Source organism: Primulina eburnea, chromosome 9 (genome assembly GCF_022965805.1).
Source record: "Primulina eburnea isolate SZY01 chromosome 9, ASM2296580v1, whole genome shotgun sequence".
In the NCBI taxonomy this organism is placed as follows: domain Eukaryota; kingdom Viridiplantae; phylum Streptophyta; class Magnoliopsida; order Lamiales; family Gesneriaceae; genus Primulina; species Primulina eburnea.
Window position 1 is genome coordinate 26,342,584 of NC_133109.1, and position 7,068 is coordinate 26,349,651.

Sequence of the window (7,068 nt, forward strand, 5' to 3'; positions counted from 1 at the left end):
TTCAGTTTTTACAAAAATATTTTTTAATTGATCTCGTCTCGAATTTCATTTTAGTTATTTTTATGTTCTTCATAGCAAAATAATCAAAAAACAACTGAAAATTTGAAGATTTGTAAGATAAATAAGTACTTGTAATGTTATGTTGTAGTAATTATATTTGTTTCAGTTTAGTTTTGGTTTTTTTTTAGAATTTTTGTGGGTGGAGTTAGTGTGAATATTTACAGTCGAGCAAGGTAGTGTGGGTTGAGTGTGCTAAGTGTGTGGGTCGAGGAGATGGATGGAGTGTGCTGGTGCAGGGTCGAGTGTGAAAATTTGTGTGGGTCGAGCATGGTCGTGTGTGCTGATTTGTGGGTCATATGTTGGTCGAGCACGTGTGGATCAAGTGTGTGGGTCGAGCATGTGTGTTGACTCGACCCAAATGTGAGGCAAATTTCGTCCACTTGTGAGTCGAGCTCTTCACACATGGGTCGAGGGGATTGTGTAACGTACCGTACTTTAAAGCTACGTAAAATTTGAAAAATAAAAAATTTTCTTAAATAAGTAATAATGTTTCAAAATGCAATATAAATAAAATGATTGACTAAATATTTTAAATATAAACGAGTACAAACTATTTTCGTGTCATCAACGTCACAATTAAAACGAGCTTGCAAAAAGTACTTGTTTAAACAACGTGAAGTAATTTCATTAAAATAAGAGTAAATGAATTTAATATGCATAAAATTCTTCAAAACTTAAGCGGTTCTCGGGTTAGGCCCCCGCACAGTACGAGCCAACTCATCGGTTCCCACCTCTCGCATCCCCGTACTCGTCCTCACCTGCATCGATCAAGTTTAGTGAGTCTAAAGACTCAACATGTATAAACTGAGAATAGCAAGTAATGTATAATAAAATCACATGCATTTTAAAGTAGCACATACATACTTAAACTTTGAACAAACTTACATAAACATAGACGTGACATCATTTCATAAACGTGCTTACATCATATATACTTAAACATGCATAATCATCATTATTTTGCACAGAGATATGTTTCAAAGCAAGTGACCCATAACATATGAGTTTGATCAAACTAAACCACAGTACTGGACTGGCAGGGATCATCACAGCCTGTCGACCGAACGTCCACTCCCACATACATAAGATCCCCAGTCATACTTTATCAGGTGGATTGGTCCCTGGTCATGCTTTACTACTTATCAATCCTAATCAAGACCTGGTCATACTTTACCAGGGTGGAGAGGTCCCCGAACACGTTCTCCGGCTTCCAAACCCGTAACATAATTGGTCACAAGACAATTCTTGTACCTCAGAAACATAAAACATTTTTTTTACACGTCGAACATACTTACATAGTGTTGAGGACTTCGTTGGATCTCGTTTGGGTTATTGTTGCACATACTTACACATTATTCATGCAACTTAAATTCCATAACTTAACTGTACCAATCGTACTCACTACCAAAGTAATTAAATAACTTATGAATTTCTAAACCACTCGGAATTGACCATGTTTAATCATCATATTAAACCATGATATCGACCCTGAAACAATCCTAATATGGAGTATGAACATTTTCCAAGCAATGGAAGACACGGACCCCGTGTACACAACCGGTTCTGGGTCCATGTAGACTCTATAATTTCACACTTCTAGAGAAACAGGGGCACGGATCCCGTGTCAGGGTCCAGGCTCTGGGTCCGTGTACCTACGAAAATGGTAAACCAGCGGAAATCACTACACTGTGGCTTGATCCTCCTAACTCGATCTTACGGACCGTGAACCAACACATCGAGACCCATCCTACGACGCTATGTCATTGACTCAAATCCCATACGAACGCCCCAAATGTCCCCAAGCAATGACACGCAACCACAACGCGTCAAAATCCCATAAACCCGAAATTCGACATAATTCGCTTCCCTACGACTTCTATTGTAACCAAACCCTTTCCGACCCAAACGAACACCAAATAGCATCTGATCACAACACATGACATACTTAAACGCAGCAGTGATCACCCGGCGGTTCCAACGAAGTATGCAACCAATAAACCTCAAGAAAACATGAACACATTTTGATAGCATCACAGTTTGAGCAGTCACATGAGAATGATCATAACTCACTTGTTTCTTGTCTGAAAAATTACGAATTTACTGTCAAATCGAAGATATTAAAAAGTACTATGCTTTATATGTTGAAAGTTTTCCAAAAAACCGATCTAAAATTCGCATGATTCGAAATGACAGTAGATTCGGATTTTTTTAAAAAAAAAATATAAAAGTTGTTCCAAAATTGTTCCAAACATCATCGCTCAAACTTTGCATAACATTTACGGATTTTTACACACAATATACATCAAAATATTTACTATGACAAGATCGATGCGGAAAAATGAAAGATTATAATAGGGATGTAAACAATCCAAACCAAACCAAACAGTATCAGGCTTGAGCCTGGCTCGTTTAAGATTGTTTGAGGCTCGAGCTCGATTCGAGCTTCTATTATCAGGCTCGAGCTCGGATTGTATTGAAATTACTAAGCTCGAAAAAAGCTTGAGCTCGGGTCGTTAAAAGCTCGTTTATCATGTTAATCAAGCCGAGCTCGAGCTTGATTCATTAATTGCTTGTTTATCATGTTTAACAAGTCTGGCTGGAGCTCGGCTCGTTTTCGAGCTCGTAAACCATAGAATTGAGCTCGAGTTTGAGCTTGATTTGAGCTTGTTAAAAATTAAATCTATCTTTGAACTGATTTTAAATCAGACATAAAGATATAAATACATTCATAAATAACCAAAATGACAAAGATAACAACTAAAAAAACATAAACTCATTATATTATTGAACATCTCAAAATAATACATCTAGCATCAGATAATAAATATTCGTTATACACTGATATCACCATATAAATAACATTGCAATAATTTCACTCCTTTAATACTCCATTCGCGGTGTTCCGAATAAATTTTATTTTTTTAATCAATATAAATTCATTATATTCAATTTAAGATAATAATTTGTAGAGTTACTCAATATGTATATGACTTGGTTATGTAAATTTTTTGGGGAAAAAAGAATAAGTTTATATATTTTTGTTAATATGTATTTTTTAAAGAATATTTTAGTATAATGATGTGCAAGTAAGATAAAAAAAATGTAATTGTGACTATGTGGCATAAATTCATCTTTTTATTTTTTCAACTATGTTTTGTATTCAATTACTTCCATTGACATTAGTATTAATATTTTTCTATTTGTCAACTCAATGAGCCAATTTCGAGCTTACAAGCCACCTAAACGAGTCGAGCTCGAGCTGACGAGCCACCTAAACAAGCCGAGCTCGACCTCGCGAGCCTATTATCGAACATGTTTGTGAGCCTATTATCAAACATGCTTGCGAGCTCACGAGCCGAATATCCTTAGGCTTGAGCTTGGTTTGATTAAATTTTCGAGCTCAAAATCGAGCTTGAGTTTGGTTTGATATGATGAACAAACGAACTCAAACAAGCTTTTTATCGAACCGGGCTTCGAATAGCTCTCAAACGATTTAGTTCATTATACATGACTTGATGATTTATACTCACGATACGACGAATATCGAAGCAAGGAGATGCGAGAACCAATCTGGGACGACTTGTGGCACGTCTCTTGCTACTAATCAAACGTGAGTCTACCGAAAATTGTAGGGGAAAGAGGTTGGCTGCTGGAGGAACTTAAGAACCCTAGTTTTCCTTTCAAAAAGAAATCACAAAGAATGTGTGTGTGTGTGTGTGTGCAAGCCGATGAGAGAGAGAGAGAGAGAGAGTGTGTGTGTGTGTGTGTGTGTGTGTTGTAACGTGTGAGTGACTATATGATGTGATTAGAGGATTAATTAGGGGCTTAATTAGACTAATAAAAATATCTAATAACCAATTAACATGTTAATTAAAACACTAATCCAATACTATTAATCCAACACTAACTTTACTAGAACCCCTAATTTTAATAAAATACACATGTGTCAAATTTTCAAAATTTAAAATCTCCAAATTCAAATTAGTATTTTTGAAAAGTTTAAAATCTTAAAATCACCTAATAAATCAAATTAGACTTTAAAATGCTTAAAATTTCATAAATCATTTAAAATACCAATTTTCTTGACTTGAAATAAAATACCACATTATTCATAAATCGCCTAAATCATCACCTGTCTTTTTTCTCGATCATGCATCGAATATTTTCCTAAAAACTCAAGAAAATGTTTTAACGCGCATCAAATAAACATGTAATAATTTAAAATAATACAAATCATAAATCATGTATTGTTAAAATCATTTTAAAATTAAATAAATAATTTAACAATTTAATAAATGCATGAGTTTACGTGTACTGATTCTAGGCTCTACAATTCCTCATTCACTTAAATAAATTTCGTCCTCGAAATTAAATCTTACCAAACAACTCCGGGTAGCGACTTCTCATATCTGCTTCGGCCTCCCAAGTGGCCTCCTCCACTGATTGATTCACCCACCGGACTTTGACCAACTTGATCACTTTTTTCGAAGTCTTCGCTCTTGTCTGTCTAGAACTCGGACAGGTCTTTCTTCATATGAAAAATCTGGAGCAAGCTGCAATGGCTCATAACTCAACACATGCAAAGGATTTGTCCATATACTTCCTCAACATCGAAACATGGAACACATTGTGTACTCCGGCCAGATTCGGCGGTAGAGCTACACGATAAAGCAAGTGTCTCAACTTTGTCAAGAATTTCGAATGGCCCAATGAATCTCAGACTTAGCTTGCCTCTCTTATCAAACCTCATAAAACCCTTCATAGGTGCTATCTCACGAATACGTAATCTCCTACGGAAAATTCAAGATCTATTTTTCTCTTGTCAGCATAACTCTTTTGGCGACTCTGGGCGGTCTTCATCCTGTCTCGGATCTTGACCGCTACGTCTGCAGTCTGCTGAACAATCTCTGGGCTAAGTTCTGATCTCTCATCGAATTCATGTCAATGAATCGGCGATCTGTACTTCCTTCCATATAGTGCTTCGTAGGGAGCCATATCTATAGATGATTGTAAACTGTTGTTGTAGGTAAACTCTACTAGGGATAGTTTCGATTCCCAATTCCATAGAAATCGATCACACATGCTCGCAACAAATATTCCAATATCTGAATCACTCGCTCAGACTGACCATCTTTCTGATGGTGGAATGCCATACTAAATAGCAACTTCGTCCCATAGTTACATGTAAACTCTTCTAAAAGGACGATGTGAATCTCGGGTCCCTGTCAGACATAATAGAAACTGAGATCACGTGCAATCGGACTATCTAGCGGATATAGAGCTCTGCATACTGAGTCATGGAAAAATTCGTCTTCACCATTAAGAAGTGTGCTGATTTAGTAAGTCGATCTACTATAACACAAATGACATTAGATCCTCTGACTGACCTCGGCAATCCAACAATGAAATCCATGGTGATATTCTTCCATTTTCACTCGAGAATAGGGAACGGCTTGAGCATCCATGCTGGTCTCTGATGCTCTGTTTTCACTTGCTGACAAGTGAGACATTCAGATACAAATAGGCGAACGTCTTGCTTCATCCCTGACCACCAATACATCATTTCTAAGTCCTTGTACGTCTTGGTACTACTTGGATGGATGGAATACGGAGATGTATGTGCCTTTGTCAAAATATCCCCTTTGATCGAAACAACACTAAGCACTCAAATCCTTCTTCTGTACCTCACAATACCATGGGACACTGCGTAGAGTACACTTGCCCTTGGCTTCATCCTTCAGTCTCCATTTCAGTAACTTCTCATCTGAAATCTGACCTCTACGGATTCGGTCTAGCAAATAAGACTGACCTGTCAGATTAGATAACTTGGGAGCTCTGCCCTTAGGATAAACTTCTAGGTCAAACCTCTGAATCTCTGACTGAAGAGATCTCTGCACTGACAGCTGTGCTCAACTGCTACTTTCCTACTCAATGTATCTGCCATAACATTAGCTTTCCCTGGGTGGTAGCCAATTTCACAATTGTAGTCTTTTACTAACTCCAACTACTGTCTTTGTCTCATGTTCAGCTCTTTCTTCATGAAGAAGTACTTGAGACTCTTGTGATTAGTGAATATCTGGAATTTCTCGCTGTACAAATAATGTCTCCATATTTTCAATTCAAAGACAACGACAGCTAACTTGAGATAATGAGTCGGATAGTTCTTCTCATTCACTTTCAAATGTCTGGAGGCATATGCTAAACCCAACCATATTGCATCAATATTGCGCCTAAAGCAAGCTTTGAAGCATCGGTGTATAACACAAAATTGCTTTGCCCTAATGGCATAGCTAAAACCGGCATTGTGATAAGAGCTGGATTCAAAGTATCGAAACTCTTCTGACATTCTTCACTGCCCTTAATTAACAAGAAATGCAGTACACAATATCACATACGCTAGTCTCGAGCTCAAGCGACCTTTATCCATGTTTTAGGCAGGTGAATCGACTAGGAACGAATTTAGAATATGCAGTGTTTACGAATGAGTTTCAACATAGAATTACGATTCATTTGTATTAAAGCATAATACAAGACTTTATCTATGCTGATCGCATGGGTATACCGATAAAGTGAAACGAAACCACTAAAAGTTAAATTATATTAAAATAAAGATGGTTTATTACAACTTGAGTCAATAAATTCCCCAGCCAACAGTTGGCTTACAGGGCATCTACTCTAACAGAAGAAATGTTCAAGCAATATATGTGAGAATTCAAAGTTCTAGCCCCTTGAAATGAGAAGTATATCTACTATTTATAGTAGTAAATCTCATCATTACCTTGTTTCTAGTCCCACTTGCTAAGTATGGTATGGCGGTTGCCCATACTTTGTGATGACTTCTCTAACACGCCAAGCCCACTGTCGTTCTGATAGATAAGATGGTCCATACCGATACACTTGAGCTGTGGTGCACTTCTCGAGGTAGCCCTGGGTAGAAAGTTCCCGGGAACTTGCATGAGAGTCCGGGCTCTTGAATGCCCGGGAAGAGAATGTCCCGGGTATCTCCAT